Raw genomic sequence first — 17,916 nt, 5'->3', positions numbered from 1 at the left:
AGTACGGAAGATGTATCTTACATAAAGTTTGGCGGTGAATTTCTTTCTCGCTTTTTCCGGGCAATGCCTGTGCACTAGTTCTGATAGTTAATTATGAGATTGCAATAAAAAGAAATTGGTGCAGAATAAACACAGAAGAAAAAAAAAAAACACTCCTAAAAATACTGGCTTTTAATTATGGGTTGGTCTTAGGAAGGTTGGCTCTACTTACATAATATTTAGTGGTGGTTTTTCGCATATAAAATTTTTTTAAAAAATCAACTACTTAAGCATGGTTTTGCAAATAAGATAACTGCCATAAAATAAAATTTATCTTTGTAGTAAAACTAAATTAACTTTTATTTCTCAAAATGGTTTAAGTTTATCAGCCGTAGTTTCGTACATTTCGTGAATAAAACCGACTGCTAATTTACCTGCATGACTAGTTCGGATCTGTAGGCTTAGAAGCAACTACGAATAAAATATCCCGGCTTTTGGGAGACACAAGTTACATCAGAATTAAACATGGTTCTGAAAATACACGTTACTTACTGGTAGGTTTATAACATTTTTTTTCTTATTAACGTAGCATTTTTTTTTTTTTTTTTTTTTTTTAAATATTCTTTGTTTGTCTTTTTAATTGGAAAAACCACACACAAAAGAAAATGAAATATTCTAGTATTAACATTGTCAATTTTTTTTGGTACTTGTGTGCAGTGTGCACTTTTGTAACCGTGCTGAAATAATGTTATTTTGAAAGCCATTCTTATCATGGGTGTTTTGTAACTATTCTGTGCTTCCACTGAACAATAAAGAAAAGATCTCGTGAAGCTTGAATTTAACCTGAAAATCTATTTAAAAATAGCACGGTGGCAAAAGTACACAAGCAAAGCACCGATTTGTTTTTCTTTTAATTTTTAATTTTTTTTTTTTTTTTTTTTACTAGCTAAAGTTTATTTAATATTTGTTTAAAAAAAAAAAAAAAAAAAAAAAAAAAGTAAAAAAATGAAAAACACTATTTTCAGTCCGCATCATCCAACGACTTACGTAATCTACGAAATATACGACGAGAAGCGTAATTCATAAATTGCAGAAGTAACTTTTTTATGGCGATACCGAATATCTAACAAAGCAATAAAAAGGTAAAAAACAAATGCACAACCAATAAATGTTACCAAGCTAAGCTACTATTTTAATTATTTTGATAAGTTTGTTTTATTTTGGAATGTGGTTTTACTTAAAAATTAAACAATGCGGGTTTGTTTTACAATCCAGAGATACTGAAAGAAGTTATATCATAGTACATTACCATTTTCGCACGGTTGGTGACTTATTGGATGTATATATACGTATATATATATATATATTTCACCCCCCCCTTTTTTTTTTTTTTTTTTTTTTTTTTTTTGCTCTGCACTATTCTGGAAAATCACTGTTTTCTTTAAGAAAACCGCATCAGCATGAGTTCAGTTTAACATCCACGTGCAAATTAACTGTTTTCGTTTTAGATTTCCGTTCGTGCAACTGCAACACTATTTCAGCACGGATCAATAAGTGCAGTGTTATTTAAAAAGCCATTCTTAACATGGGGAGGGTGTTTTGTACCTATTCTATACTTTACCCTTACAATTGAATAAAAAAAAAAAAGCATAAAACTTTAAACTTGGAAATACGATTTAAAAATAGCGCGGAAGTGTATAAGCGCAGAAATTACACTAAATCAGATTTTTTTTCTTACAGAGTAAAAGTTATGTAACACTAGAAATCTCAACTTCGTCAGTTTTCGTGTTAGTAAGTTTAAAACATTTAGGACCAAAATATGAATTTTGAGGCATGTGTAAAGTTACTAGTATTTTATCGATGTTATGTTCAAAGCGACTTTTTTTTTTTTTTTTTTTTTGTGCTAATGCACTTACTGATCCGCGCTATTTTTAAATCGTATTTTCAAGTTTAAAGTTTTATGCTTATTTTTATTCAATTGTAAGGTTAAAGTACAGAATAGGCACAAAACACCCTCCCCTTCCCATGGTAAGAATGGCTTTTTAAATAATAACGTTACTTCAGCAGTCAGCACGGATCGATAAGGGCATGAGTACCTTTTTTTTTCTTCTGGTAAATATGAAGAATTACTCCACCCTCAAATTCCTTTGTCGCTGAAAACGAAAATAACGTTTAAAATTACGGCAAACGAATAGTTTCCAAGATATGAAGAAATGTTAGTTTTAAAAAAGTGGGGTGGGATCACTTTTCTATATTAATTTAACGTAAAATGAGCACCCACTTTGTGGCTATTTTTTTTTTTTTTTTTTTTTTTTTCCTCGAGGGGGTGCGGAAAATCCTTTAAAGTTACCACTAACGTTTAAAATGCCGCCAAATGTAAACCGAATTTTTGTAAAATATTAAAGTTCTTCTGCTCGGTTATTGTCGGCGCGTTCGCGTTACTTACGTTAAACGGTTAATTAAACTGCATAAGCACCTGTTAAAAAAAAAACTTTACAAGTTCTATAATTGAATATCCCCCTAAAAAAAAAAAAAAGTGACCATGAAGTGAGTGCATTTCTTCATATCTTTGAAACTACTTGTTTCCTGGAATTTTAAAGGATTTTCCGAGGGTGGAGAGAAAGCCACCCCCCTCCCCGGAGAAAAATCGGTAAAACTATACAAACACCGTGACAGCGAATTAACCCTAACCCTAACCCTAACGCTGTCACGGTGTTTGTATAATAATACCGAAAAATCGTGGCCACAAAGTGGATGCTCATTTTACGTTAAATTAATATAGAAAAGTGATCCCACCCACCTACTTTTTTTTTTTTTTAAACTAACATTTTTTCATATCTTGGAAACTACTCGTTTGCCGTAATTTTAAACGTTATTTTCGTTTTCAGCGACCCCCGAAAACCTATAAGAGTGGTAATTTTAAAGGAATTTTCGAGGGTGGAGTAATTCCTCATATTTACCTTTTTTTTTTTTTTTTTTTTTTTTCTTAACTAACATTTTTTTGTGCTAGTGCAATTATTAATCTGTTATTTTTTAAATAGTATTTTCAAGTTTAAAGTTTTATGATGCTTTTATCAAGTTGTAAGGTTAAAATACAGAATAGATACAAAACACCTTCCCTACGTTAAGAATGGCTTTCTAAATGTTTCAACACGGATCCATAAGTGCGCTAGTACCGCACTTTTTGATGAATGCACCCCCCCCCTCCAGCGGATTATCAATTGGATACTAATCTACCAGATTATCAAAAAAAAAAAAAAATTAAATACAATATTTGTAGGGAGTCTCAGTTTTTAATACAACGTTCTAGTAAATCTCCCCCCCCTCCCTATTGGAACCACTTGACGAGAACATGCACATCCCTCTTATATTTTTCGTTTTGTCTTTTTATGGTTCTGGTTCCAATATAGGGGATCAAGTTACTAGAACGTATTATGAGCACCTTTTAGAAATTTAAAAAAATTTATCTGGTAAATTAGTGTCCAATCGATAATAATCCTCTGAAAAAGACAAAGCAAGGTGGGTGTGTATTGTCCACCTACATTCCTTTTTTACAAAAGGAAATACATATTAGAATAAATTAAGTGTTAATATAAAAACTACTTGTTGGCGACAATTTTAAATGTGATTCGTTTAAAGCAAACCTGAATATCCTCTAGAAATCAACTTTTGAAAGGCGAGTGTTTTGTTGGTACATATTGACACCTTCATCCAAAAAGGAGCGACCTATAGAAAAGTCTCAATTTGGTGAGGGGACTGATCTTTGGGGAGAGCCACTTTTGGATAATGTCAGAAACTGCATAACTTGAAATACGAATGATCATTAATTGATGCCTTGCCTTTCTGATTAGTTGATTTAAATTTTACCCCCCCCCCCCCCCGCACGAATTCAAATGAACAGTTCAGTTCCTGACTAGCCTCCTAGCATGATGGACGTTAGTTTGTGTTTATGGTCAAAGCTTCATAGACTCCTTAATTTAAGGGTGAATTATTCCCTACTTGTCTCGGCACTGAGAAAATTTAACGTAACTTGGGTTTTCCTTCCAGATGAAATATTGTCTTTTAAATTGGCAACTATACTGACATTGGGGTTCCCACTTTGGCATATTGAAAAGAATGTAGAAATTTTGAGCTCTAAACAAGAAACCACGAAAGGCTTCTCAGAAGAAAAAAAAATACCACTATGCCAAAAGTTTATCTAATAGACTCAAAAGAGCAGCTTAAATGACACAGCATTTTTGCAAATTAGACTCAACCGGCTGCATCAACCTGGTAAGTTTGCTTTACGTTGTTGTGGCAGTTTTTCGCATTGCAGAGTTCTAAATTATTTGAGAATAAATTTCTCACAATATTTCTTAAGATCATTTTAAGTATTACTCTGTGAGTCGAGTTGGATGTCAAAAACAAAATAACAATAAGTCATAAACAATAACTAGCTTGAAAATTGTGTAAAAATGGAAGTTTAAATAGATAAAAAAAAAATTGTCCTTATTTTGAGTCCTTGCAAAATATTAGCTAAGAAAGCCACTGTCAATTATCCGCAGTGCTGAAAAATCAATCCAAACTTCCTTGCTCAATTACTATAATTCCATCTAAAAGTTAAGAATTTATGTTCATTTGTTTTCATTGTAGAAAGTTCAGTGAAAAATGTTAGGAATATTAAAATAAGTTTATACATTTCTTTTTGATAAGCAGACGAAATTTTTTTTTTTAATCTAGTTTCCCATGTCTAAATCTTCTTTTTTTAATGTATTCAAAATGAACTTTAATAGCAAATTTCATAAATTCAGAGAAAGTATCTGATTAGTCTAAAATTCAAATGCTGAATGTCGAGCTACATGCCAGGGTTGCCAGATTTTAAATTTGGCCTTTTAAAATTTGGTATAAATTTTATATATTTTACAAAAATATTTGATAGTAAAAATATTAAGTTCAAATATTTTCTAAGCTTTTTAAGTTGGCTATTTTTTTTTTTTTTAAATTTTACAAATAACTATTTTAAAGCAATTATTAGTGAAAACATTAGTTTTTTTCTTTATTTCACATTTTTAGTAACTATTAAAGAAAATGTTAAGTATTTTTAATCTGAGAGCAAACGACACAGTAAATGTGATATTCGTATGAAAACTCAACAAAATCTCTTCAGCATTTTCTTTCAGTTAAATCAGAAAGCCAGTGTAGTGTAAAAAGCTAAACATGTCTTCATCTCCTGTTCTCCTACGGAACACGCATGCTTGCATTACAATCCAGCCAACATCCCTTTTAGACCTAAGTTTAAGAACATAAACAAAATGCTCATTGTTTAGTAATTTTTTCTCTACCCAATGCACCTGTCTGTGTCCTTAAAACTAACTCCAAGCCGTGATGAAAAAAGCCTCAACAGACTACTTTTATGGACTTCTATATACAGCGTCTTGTGAAGCATACACACACTGCTTAACGCACAAGTACACCTTATAGATGCATACATTGAAAACTGATTTGTTTAAACTTGTTTTTAATGCTTATCCATATTTAAAGTTAAAACTTAAAATATCTGTATTTGAACATGCAACATTATCTTCATTGCCCAATAACATTGTGGAAAATAGGACCTTTTCAAAATAATTTTTTATTGACCGCCTTAAGACAATACAAAATACTGTTCATAGAATGAGTTCTAAAAATGATTCTTTATTTTATTTTTTTTTAATCTCTGTAAGACGACATTAAGTATTTGTATGTATTTTTGTGTTTGAAAGAAACGAATAAACAAGGCTGTTTTGGGTTTTTATAGTATGCACTCAATTTGAGGACTGAGTATTTTATACTGTAATTCATCATGCAAAAAAATCCGGCCTTGACCTAGATGGAGTCATCAATAAAAAAAAATCTGATTTTTATAAAGTACTAACCTTCAAATGGCACATATCAAAATTTGAGCCAAATCTAATTAGTTTTACAAATGTTAAATGAAGCTGTAAGTTTAAAAATAAATGAAGAAAAATCTGAATTGATTTCTCATTTTTACATGCGATCTGAATTGATTTCTCATTTTTACATGCGAGCATGCATTTGGCAACTATAAAATTTGACTTCCAAACTAACCCATCAACCAAACTTTCTGATGGGAATACAGTTCAAGGAAAGTTATTTTGACTCCACTCCATCAGAAACAATGGTTAAAATTTAAACGCAGTCCTAAACACCTGATGTTAAATGCTCAGGGCCTGAATTTGTCAGTTGTTCCAGAAAACATCGATAAAGTCCTAACTCCTTTTGGTTGCTCATCAGTTGAAGTTGTATGAGATAGTATGAGTTGAAGATATTACCATTTTTCATGCATATTTGTCGAAAGCTGTGTTCGAAGTGGGTCCTGTGTTTATCCAATCAATAGAAACAAGACTTCAACGATTCCGTGTTTACAACTGTTTCAATGCAATTAAAAGATTTTTGCATCCATGTGATAATGTTGAAGGATGGATGTACCACTCGGCAAATGAAAACCAACCAGATGTGAACCTCAGCAGGCAAGGTTTTATTATAGGATGTGCAAGATATTTTGTTGATGAACTTTAAAGATGAACCATCACTAGTGAATATTATATTATATAGAATTATTGGTATGCTTGAAGGAAGTTATACCAAAATTACCACAAATGAAAAAATACTCCTTCACCTAAATAATGCAGCACATCACAAGTTGATAGACAATAGCAAGACAACATGAATGTCTTCTGTAACCACCAAATGTTTTCCAGGTTTGCTCCTCCCCCTCCTCAGCAACTGAAATCTATTTTACAGACTTCAAAGGAATGATTCGGCTCCCATGTAGAAGCGATTGTGGAAACTAAGGTATATTTTGAGATCAAAGAAAAACAAACCAAAAACATTGGAATCTGTCTCCTTCAAAAGTTGATATACTGATGTATATAGCTGAATATTGCCCCAAAATTTAATTTATATTATAAATATTTCTTCAATATTGTATGTAAAATGAGATGTATATTGAAATTTAAATTTCTAATTTAAATCCTAATCCTGGCACTGTCATTATGCCAAAAATATTTTGAGGTACTCTGGCTGAAAAGACCTTCTGAATCGTGAAGGAAATGTACGTAAATGTAAAGAATTAGCAACTTCGTGAATTTTTAAAAATTATTTCTTTACTTTGAATAAAGTGATTTGCAAAACTTTGTTTTAAGATGTACGATTAATGAGGTAAAGTTTAAAGAAAAAAACTTTTTTTTTTCTTTTTTTAAATGGTAACCTAGCACATGTCAGCATTTAGCTAAACCCAATATTGATTGGAAGTCAAACTTTAATTGACCAATTTCAACTACCATATTATCAAATGTAGGGGTTTAATTGTTATTAACCTAATTAAGATCTGACGTAGAAGACCTAATTGCCAAAGCAGGTTGAATTGTTTCAAAGTAACCAAATTGGGAATTCAGATATAAAACGAATTGGCTTCATTTTTAAGATCTTGACACTTTAAAAAAAATTGTTTTTTAATAAAAATGTTTATAAAATGGGATTGAAAAATACTTTTGACTGTTGTTATATCGATAGTTGGTAGTAGTTTCATACCTTACCTGCTAGGAAATATTTTGTATGAAATCCATTCGTAGTAAAGTAATGGACACTTAAACGTAGATTTCATGAACAAAGCTTCTTAGAACTGCACGCCTGTGGAATTGTCTTCCGTTTTCCTGCTTTCCGGCTGACTACAATATGGTTGTGTTCAAGTCTAACGTAAATAAGTTCTTGATGAGCCGTTCCATATAAGTTATCAAATTAACCGAATTTTCATTACTAATGATTACTATATTGTCCAATTTCTACTGTACGCTCTTTAACCCTTATCCTTGAGTGGCCTCTTGGCCTTGATAATGTGGTTCCTGTGTAAAAAAAAAAAAAAAAAAAAAAAAAAAAAAAAAAAAAAAAAAATAGTAGCAGTGTCATTTTGCATGCAAATGAAAAAGCCATGGCGCAAGGTGACTTAACAGTAAAGGAAGAGAACCAAAAGAAAAGATTTGGAAGCTTGTGTTTGTGCAAGAGGAACCTTTAATACCGGATGAAATAAAACTTAACAAAAATGATCAGACAACCATGGATTGATCTGTAGATATAGGAAATGAGTAATTGACTCGAGAAATGCAGGTATGCACCCACATTGTCCGCTAGCTTGGAAAATTTTGTCTACAGTTTAGTAATAAAATGACCTGTCAACTTTTTGTTTCGACTGAAAAGTGTTGAATTTTTCCTTTGTTCCTGTCGCTGCATACATGTTAGATAAGCAGTGAAAATGTAATGGCATTACACCTGTAATGCTCATGATAGTTAAGTCTGTTCCTATGTAACCAACCCAGTCTTTTCAGAAGGCTAAAATATATTAGATTTTATAACCTGTTAAAAACTGGTAAGTTATAGCGCATGGACTTAAAATGAGTGATTTATGCTAAATTGATGGTTAAATTTATGCTCCTTTTTGCATTAAATACTAATCCCTATTATTCCCTGTGCATCAGATACCATATTTAGTTCACTGCAGCTGTATAACAAAGATCCATACAAAATTTCAGTCAGATTGATCCAGTAGTTTCCGGAAAAATAGAACGGACACACTAAGCAAAATATAATAGATTGTATATTTATATTTGTTTTCACACTATAAACAAGGCATATTGCTACTTGAAACAAAAGCTACGATTTGGGCTCCAGTATAACAGAAAGAAGAGTTGAGCAGCAAGATGTCTGTTCACTTTACATTTAAATTTCTGCAGTTTAGTACAGTCAGGGAAGCAGAAGCAAATTATATCAATATAATTTTTTTCTTTTTTATTTTCAGTGGTGCATGAGGGTATGCCCCTAAGGTAAGTGTTTTTATTTTTATTTGTTATAAGTTTGATATAAAATGTTTTATTTTAAGACTTTACTGCTGTGACATGAATCGTCTAAGCATCAGAAAGGTATGAATAAATTCCTGATTTTAATTTCTTTTTGAATACAAGGTTTTCCTGTTTATTGTGGATCCACAAAATGCAATCATTTGAGCCGCCTAGCACTGCTTTACAACCTCAAGAAATACAGTTTGAAAAAGTGGAGACAGTGTTTTATAAATTAGATTTTTTGATGGTTCATGGAACATCAATAAATTATGAGACTTATTTACCATTGTTATGAATTGCAATTGTGAATAAATAGAATCTTTTTCTTTGTTTTGTTTTTGAAATGTTGATGTATTTTTTCCGCCCGTCTTTTTTTTTTTTTTTTTTTTTTTTTTTTTTTTTACTTTACCTTCTGCAAGGTTCCAGAATTTGATTTTAAATATTGTCAAATTTTTTTAATACTTAATTTAAAATTTTTTTTTTTTTTTTTTTTTTTAGTATAGAAGACTCAAGGATATCCTGGTTAAGAAATTTCCCGATAAACTTGAGTTTGTGAGTATCTTTTAATATTATAACCAACTTAAAAACTTCCGTTTAAGAATTTATGTATTTTTATGAAAACATAATTTCAATGTTTTAATGAATAAAAATTCAAAATTACTATAACATTAAAAAATTATTGATAAATTTGATTTTAGGAATATTTTCGTTCTTTGATTGGTATATACAAAGATGTTCTTTCACTTCATGCAAAGAAAAAAATAATCTTATGTAAATCGCCTGAAAAATATGTAAAACATATTACAGACGAATCGCTAATATTTATTGTAATACTATCAGTGATACTATTAAAAGTACTAGTTATATTGAAATGTCATCTACAAAACAAATAATAGTTGTAGTGGCACATTTATCGGAATGTTCTAGATGCCATTATACTTGCGTAGTCACGGTGGTAGTGTTTGGTTGTTACTAGTTTCTCTACTTTCTCTTTAAAAAAAAAAATAAACAAAAAAACAAAGGATGTGATTCAAGAGGTCATGGGGTGAATATTTTTGCTATTGTATGCTATTCCAAATAGATCATTGGGTACTAATGCCTTTTGTGAATTAGATATACGTAAGCATCCACTCGGCTTTGCCTGAAACCTGATATAAATTGGGGATTATGGCAAGTGCTGGTCAAATTGATCAGCCAATCAAGAATAGTGCTATATATTACCCCCCTCCCCCCACTCAAATTATATTCTTAAAACTTAAACATTTTTTGCTTAAAATTTTAAAAATTATCTTGCAAAAAAAAAAAATTTAACTTATGGTAGGTTATTTTAGTACTTATGCAAAGAAGATAACATACTGAAATAATGTATTTTAAAATCCACTCTTAACCATAAGGTGTTTTGTAACTTCTGTACTTTCACCTAATAATTTAAACAAGATACCATAAAACTTGAATTAAACTTGAAAATACTACTAAAAAAGCTAGTACCATAACTTCCCTGCAGTAAGCACCTTATGTTTTTATTTTTAAATCATAATTCATATCTGAATGTTATTTTGTTTCATAGCATTTGTAAGATTTACTTGGCAACACTTATCATAATCGGGCAGTTTACATTAGGTTCCGTGCAAACCAAGCAGACATTTGCATACATTTGGTTCACAATATGCACTAGTACCATTTATTGATCATATTTACTTGCCTCTTCACAAGGACAGTTATTAACATGGTCAGTTAATGCGGTTGGGGAATTCAACTCTCCAATAAAAGAAATATTTTGGATTGGAACAAAAATAAAATGCATCTGCCTAGAATAACTTTCATGGAGAACAGAAAGATGAAGTGTAGTATCAGAACAGATACTACACTCTTCTCCTAGCCAAATTGTTGATATAACTATCATAACCGTATCGGAAGTCTTGATGGCAAAAAAAATATTTTGTATATATTCGATAATCTTTTTATTTATTGTGAAGCTAACTACAACGCAATATAAACTAACAAATGTTTTATTTTATAGACTTATGAGGCTACCAGAACTGCAACAGGTTTTTTCGAGGTGCAGATAGTTGGTGGAAAGATTCTTCATTCTAAAAAGGTAAATATTCAGGTACTCTCACATCTTAAGCAATTACGATCAAATTGACTTTTATGCAGGGTGTCCAAGAAAATATTGCCAAGGGAGTGTTTGTAAAATTCAAAATCCTTTCTGCAGTCTCGGCTACATCTTTGCTTGTCTACTAAATTTTTAAATCACTTATGTCCAGTATTAAATTTTAACAAAACCCCCAAATTGTATCCATTCTAGAGCTATTCAGTATCCCGGGTCGATGAATGGCGTTGTTATCCCGGGTCGATGAATGGCGTTGTTATCCCGGGTCGATGAATGGCGTTGTTATCCCGGGTCGATGAATGGCGTTGTTATCCCGGGTCGATGAATGGCGTTGTTATCCCGGGTCGATGAATGGCGTTGTCTATATGAGCAGAAGTTGAAAATAAAAGGGATTGACTAAAGAACACTAATGCTGATGTTAGTTACATGATTACTGGAAATGGCAGCAGCAGCAAAGATTAACCGAAATAGCATCTCCAAGTGCTGCTATTTGCATTATTATTAATGGAGGTCGTTAGCATCCAGTTTGGGTATGTAAATTTTTGATTGAAATTCATTATTTTTTATCTTCTCTCTAAAAACAAATAATCTTTGCAATGCAAGCAAAGGTTGGGAGTTAATGACTTAAATGGAAATTGCTAGAGACAAAACATGAAGCCACTCAATATAAAAAGCTAATAAGAATGAAAGCTAATTATTGCAAAGACAGGAGACCTTAGTCTTGAAAAGCTACTGGAATAGGAAGCTGTATTATGAGGTATTAAAACAAATTGGAAACTTCTAGACAATCAAACAAGCAGAGAATAGATGAAACAATTCTGAGGAACACTTGCTATAATAGTATTTGTAACAAAGACTGAGACTAGCAAGAGGTCTTAATGAAGAAGAAAGTGTGGAGCCAATCAAATTACAGATACGTTTCTGCAATTTATAAAGAACCTTCAAATTTGACAGATTCACCAGCCCAAATATGACAGCAGTACTCCATACATGGTCTGATAGATTTGTAGAGTGTGAGAGTGTTTAGACCAATAGGGAGAATTGATTTTACTAGAAGCAGAAAGAGCAGTGGATTTAATATATGGACTCCAAGAAAGATTTGATTAGAAAGAGCAATGGTTTTAATCTGTGGTTCCTGCTTGCCAAACTTTCACAAAAACATTTGACTAGCTATAACCATTATATAGTTCCGTGTGTGTGTGTGTGAGTGAGAGAGAGAGAAAAATAATATAAACAAACTCGCACATAATTTTCCAAACAAATCAACCTACGAACTGATGAGAACACAGTCCAACTGAAAATGATTTAAAGAAGCTTGGATTGGATTGTTTTTTTTTTTGTTTTTTTTTTTTTTAAGAAAAGAAAATCCAAGCAGGGAGGAAAAGGGACAAAAACTGTCCAGTCGCTGATCACTTACTATTTATGACTTTTGGACTATTTGTATATGTGTGTGTATGTATGTATGTGTGCCTCTACGTGATTATGTTTGTATGTGTGTGCACATGCATACGTATGTTGGCATACATCTGTATGTACGTATGTGTTTATTTCCATGTGTATACGGGGTGGAGGGGGCTCCCGTAAGCTGTAGTGAAGGCAACCCCTCTAGGAGAAGCAAATCTCCGAGTTAAAAAAACATAAAGCAGGAGACCAGTACCTGCATTAAGTTGGTCTGCAGTTTGACTAGTTGCTGGCTATCTTGCTCTTGCTTGTTGCTCGATGTCAACATTTTGAACCGAGATTTAGCTGTCGTACAAAGCTAAAACTCTAACACCATCAGGTATAGATACTCCCTCGGGCATTTGTCTATATAAAAAAAAAAATGGTCCTATTGCGATGGAAAAGTTGTGACGCATGTAGGTCTGAAATGCTGGAAGCATGTAATAATTGATCTGCCATCATTATATGTATGTATGTTTATGCACATGTGTGTATATGTATGTGTATATAGGCATACATGTGCATGTATGTATATAGGCGTGTGTATTTATGCATGTGTGTATGTAGATGTATGAGCATGTATGTATATGTATGAGTGCATATTTATGTACGTGTATGTATATGTAGGTAAGTGTATGTATATATGTATGTACATATGTGTACGTATGGGTATATGTATGTATTTGTATGCATGTGTCTGTATACGTATGTATGTTTACAGATGTGTGTGTGTGTAGATATGTATATTTGCGTTACATTATATATATATATATATATATATATATATATATATATATATATATATATATATATAATGTATGTATGTATCCCAATCACCGTCTTGTGTATGTTTATGTATGTATAAGTATGTCTATGTATGCATATGTAATGTGTATGTATGTATGTGTGTGTATATATATATATATATATATATATATATATATATACACATATACACACACACACACACACACACACATACCAGTGACCGTCTTCAGTGTCATGTCTGCTTGTGTGTGTGAATTTTGCCGGCAGGACTAAAGTCATTTTCGGCTCAGACTTTCAGTATCTGAGGGAGTGGCAATCGTCTGACAAGACATTGCAATCATCGTGTGTGTGTGTGTATGCATATATGTGTATGTATATGTGTGCATGCATACATTTTGAACCGAGAGAGAGATTTAGCTGTCGTACAAAGCTAAAACTCTGTAACATCATCTTTGTATAGATACTCCCTCAGGCATTTGTCTATTAAAAAGAGAAAAGTCCTGTGGCGATAAATTAAGCTGTGACGTGTGTACACCTGTAATACTGGATGCATGTAACAATTAATCTGCCATCATTATATGTATTTATGTATGTATATGTGTGTGTATATTTATGTATGTATATGTGTGTGTATGTATGTGTGTGTATATTTGTATATGTGTGTGTGTATATATACATTTATATATGCTTGTATGTGTGTATATTGTATGTGTATGAATGCATATATATAGATGGTTATGTATATGTAGGTAAGTGTTTGTATATGTGGATGTATAGGTATGCATGTGGGTATGTATATGTATGTTTGTTTATGTATAATGTATGCATATGGGTATATACGAGCGTATGCTTATAGACATGTATGTATACATGTATATATTTATATGTATGTATACCAATGACCGTCTTGTTTATGTTTGCATGTGTGCGTATTGTGTATGTACGCATGTATATATGTGTGTAATATGTGTACATATGTATGTGTGCGTGCGTGAATATATGTATGTATAACAATGACCGTCTTTAGTGTCATGTCTGCTTGAGCATGTGAATTCGCTGGCAGGACTGTCTTTTTCGGGCTCATGAACTTTCAGTGTCTGAGGGAGTGGCACTCGTCTGACAAGACGTTGCAATCATCATCACATACATATGTATTTATATATGTACATACATACATATGTATGTGTATATATGTATGTATGTATATGTATACGTACGTACGTATGTATATACATATACATATATGTATGTATGTATATGTATACGTACGTACGTATGTATATACATATACATATATGTATGTATATACATATACATATATGTATGTATATACATATACATATATGTATGTATATACATATACATATATATATGTATATACATACATATGTATGTATTGGGGTAGAGAGGGCTCCCGTAAGCCGTGGTGAAGGCAACCTTTCTAGGAGAAGCAAATCTCTGATTTAAAAAACCATAAAGCGGAAGACCAGTACCCGCATTAAGCTGGTCTGAAGTTTAATTTGTTGCTGGCTATCTTGCTCTTGCTTGTTGCTGGATCTCAACATTTTGAACTGAGAGAGACTTCGCTGTCGTACAAAGCTAAGACTCTGTAACATCAAATTTGTATAGATACTCCCTCAGACATTTGGGCTCATGGATTTTAAATGTCTGAGGGAGTGGCACTCGTCTGACAAGACGTTGCAATCATCATCATATGTATGTATGTATGTATGTAATAAATATGGTTTCCCAGAAGTTTTAGATTTCTCATCTGGATGCAGAGCGATTCATAAGAATCTTGGGAAGAAACGGGGAAACGCCTGCAATTGAAGGACAATAGTTTTATTCTAGTTTTGGTATTTTCTGCTAAATGTGGGTGCCTCTTACTTTCAACATATAGTGTGAAATGAGGGAGACACTCAAGAAACTATAACATCTGACTACACACATGGAAATTTTTTTTTTTTATCCTCTGGAGATACATACAAATTCCCCATTCATTGTGTTTTAAAGATAATTTGTAGTTTTATTTTTTTTAATTCCAGAATGGAGATGGATATGTTGATAGTGACGCTAAAATTCAGAAAATTGTTGATGGCATCAACGAGGCGTTAAGCCAATGAATGAAATTTAAAAAGAAAATGGTAAGTAATCTGGGTGACAAATGTGTTTGTGTGTGTGTTTTTTTTTGGGGGGGGGCTTTAAGATCTACAGGAATATTCCAAATATGACAAGTTTTTTTTTTTTCTCAAACAATTGACAACTAATTCATGCGAATACAAACACCTTTGCTTTTTATGAAGATAATATCTAAGCAATTTTTAAAGCTTTTTTGTGTTTTTTACCCTTTGTTTCTTTCAGCATGTTAAAATGTTCAATTCTTGACAGCACCTATTTCATAGCACAGGACCATTTATATAATTGTCAATTTTTAAAAATCTTTTCCACCATGACTCCTCAGAAGAATAATTCATTAACTTTAAAAGAAAAAAAGAACTGGGGATGATTACATAAATCTGCAAAAATCGGAAGTGTAGTTGCAATTGTTATATTTACATATTTCGTGTGTGTGATTTTCCTACAGCCGACACCACTAAATCGATCATGATTATGGTCTCTGGACATTTTTCAAGGTCAAAGATTAAGGTCATATTTGGTGCAGCTCCTACAACATCCACTTACTGCAAGGATCCCCACACAGTATAAACATGCAATAGGTTTCTGTAACAAATGATTTAAATAAGTTTGTTTTCCAGATCTATTATAACCGTTTCTTTTTGTTTATCTGATCTAATTTTATCTTTTCCAGAAAATATTCTAGCTCCAGTTGTGCTGTACTTTGTCGCATGACCATTTATGGTTAAATCCAGCAGTGGACCACCAGAAATGTGACCAATCAAACAATGAACAGAATAACTTCTGCTTAGATCATTTTTTTTTTCTTTGTAAAAATTTTTTATTTTACAAACAATAAACATGTTTTATTTACACTTTTATTTATTTATTTATTTTTCAAGAACAAATATTTTTAATTTGTTTAGTCTTTTCAACTCCTTAAATGGAAGTGGGAGTAGTCACATTTGTTTTGAGGTCAAAATCATTCCTCATATTTTTGATTGGAACATTTGCATTTTATCCAACTATGGAAATTGTATTTTTTTTTTTTTCTATACTTTTTCATTTTCTGTATCTTGTTTTTTCTGTAAATCTGCATTAAGTTTGGCTTAAAGTTCAATCTTTAGTTTGGGCAACTCTTCTACTCGGAAGATCTGGAACAAGGCTTCATCGAATATATCAACAACCTTAATTCTATAAACCTCAAATAGTGTCCTTCGTTAACTTTGTCTTTGAAAGGAGAATTAAAAAGCTATCAAGTAAATGACAATCACCTGTGCCATACATACGATTCAAATAGCAATTCAAAATGGTAATGTATAGTAGCTGTAAATATTAAAAAGCATTGCAAGCTGTTTGGCATAGTATTGGATGTGATCAAAGATTTAGATGATTATATTTATCGCCAGATGTGATAAATATGAACCAATCAGGTATCAGAATTGCTGTATGAAATTTTTGAATTGTTCAGTCACCTTGACATGAGAAGGGAACTTAGCTCTGCTGATTCTGACAATTTTACCTAGAATTCTTTACAATTCAAAGCTTCTTTATCTGGATTAATGCTGTCAAATTTGACTTGGGACAAGTACATTTAATATTTTCGATTGAATAATTATAATTTTCACTACAACAGTTATTTCTTTTGCCATTTTTAGTGAAAATCAAAATATGAACGGTATCTTGTAACGTTAACATTATTGTACGTATATTTTCGATTTATGGCTTGATTTGTTACCATCACTCTTTCAAATGAATCTCTTAAATCTTGAAAGCCCCAATTTTGATAATAGTAATATGTCTATCCCTGTGTTTTAATGGAAGAAAAAAAAATTAGTTTAGTGGTGTGAACCCCCCACCCCCCTCCCATCCAATCCACTATTTAAAAAAAAATTACTTGTTTGTCATTTCAATGAAGAAAACGAAATGTTCCAAGTGAACAGATGCCTTTTCTACCTACCAACAGTTGAGGAAAAAAGGATCTTTGCCTCTAAAGCAAGTTTTGTTTACGATGTTCGCCTTGAACTTTTATGCAGTTTGGTGAGACTTGTATTCACCCTGGGGAAACTTTTATTGGTTGACCTATGGAAACTGTATGCCATTCAATGGTATCACAGAGCCAAACCATAAAGTTGCCTTTGTCCATGGGTTGCCAGACAGCAAATTTTTTCTTGAATGGAGGAAACTAACATTTGCCAGCTTCTAGCTCAATTGAAAAGATGTTTTTCCTGAATCTGTCGATCACAATGACTTTATTTGTTACTCCCATGGCCACAATATTCCTTCGAACATTTTTCTTAGAAAAATTCCAAGTACGAGCCTCTAATTGATATTAATAGTTACAAGTCTTCCGTCTTTGCAAATATATAATTTTCTTTTTTATTCCGGATTCATTATAAAATCTATGGTATTCAAATCTGATGATTCACTCAAATTTGAAAGAAAACCAGTAACTGCATGTTCTTTGCTTATAAGTCAGTTGATCTCTTACAGAAACCATTGCATTAACTTGCTTCAATGAATTTATGATAGCCTCAATATTATTGGTCCACTGATTTAGTCGATTTAGACATTAGAATTCACTCTCAACTATTCGTTCACAAAATTCTCAATAACTACTCATTGCAT

At 32.0% G+C, this 17,916-nt stretch overlaps 1 long non-coding RNA gene across 1 annotated transcript; it reads left to right on the top strand.

Moving 5' to 3' along the window:
* Positions 1–378: 378 nt before the first annotated feature.
* On the top strand, positions 379–16,163 carry LOC145268170 (uncharacterized). The gene is made up of 6 exons (XR_013864857.1): positions 379–533; positions 8,813–8,837; positions 9,351–9,404; positions 10,873–10,950; positions 15,219–15,317; positions 15,983–16,163. It is a non-coding gene; the product is annotated as an uncharacterized LOC145268170 (long non-coding RNA).
* Positions 16,164–17,916: the final 1,753 nt, after the last annotated feature.

Source organism: Euprymna scolopes, chromosome 43 (assembly GCF_053919585.1).
Source record: "Euprymna scolopes isolate OS-2025 chromosome 43, ASM5391958v1, whole genome shotgun sequence".
NCBI lineage: Eukaryota > Metazoa > Mollusca > Cephalopoda > Sepiida > Sepiolidae > Euprymna > Euprymna scolopes.
Note: the sequence above shows the minus strand (reverse complement) of the source record. Positions and strands in the feature narration are given on the sequence as shown.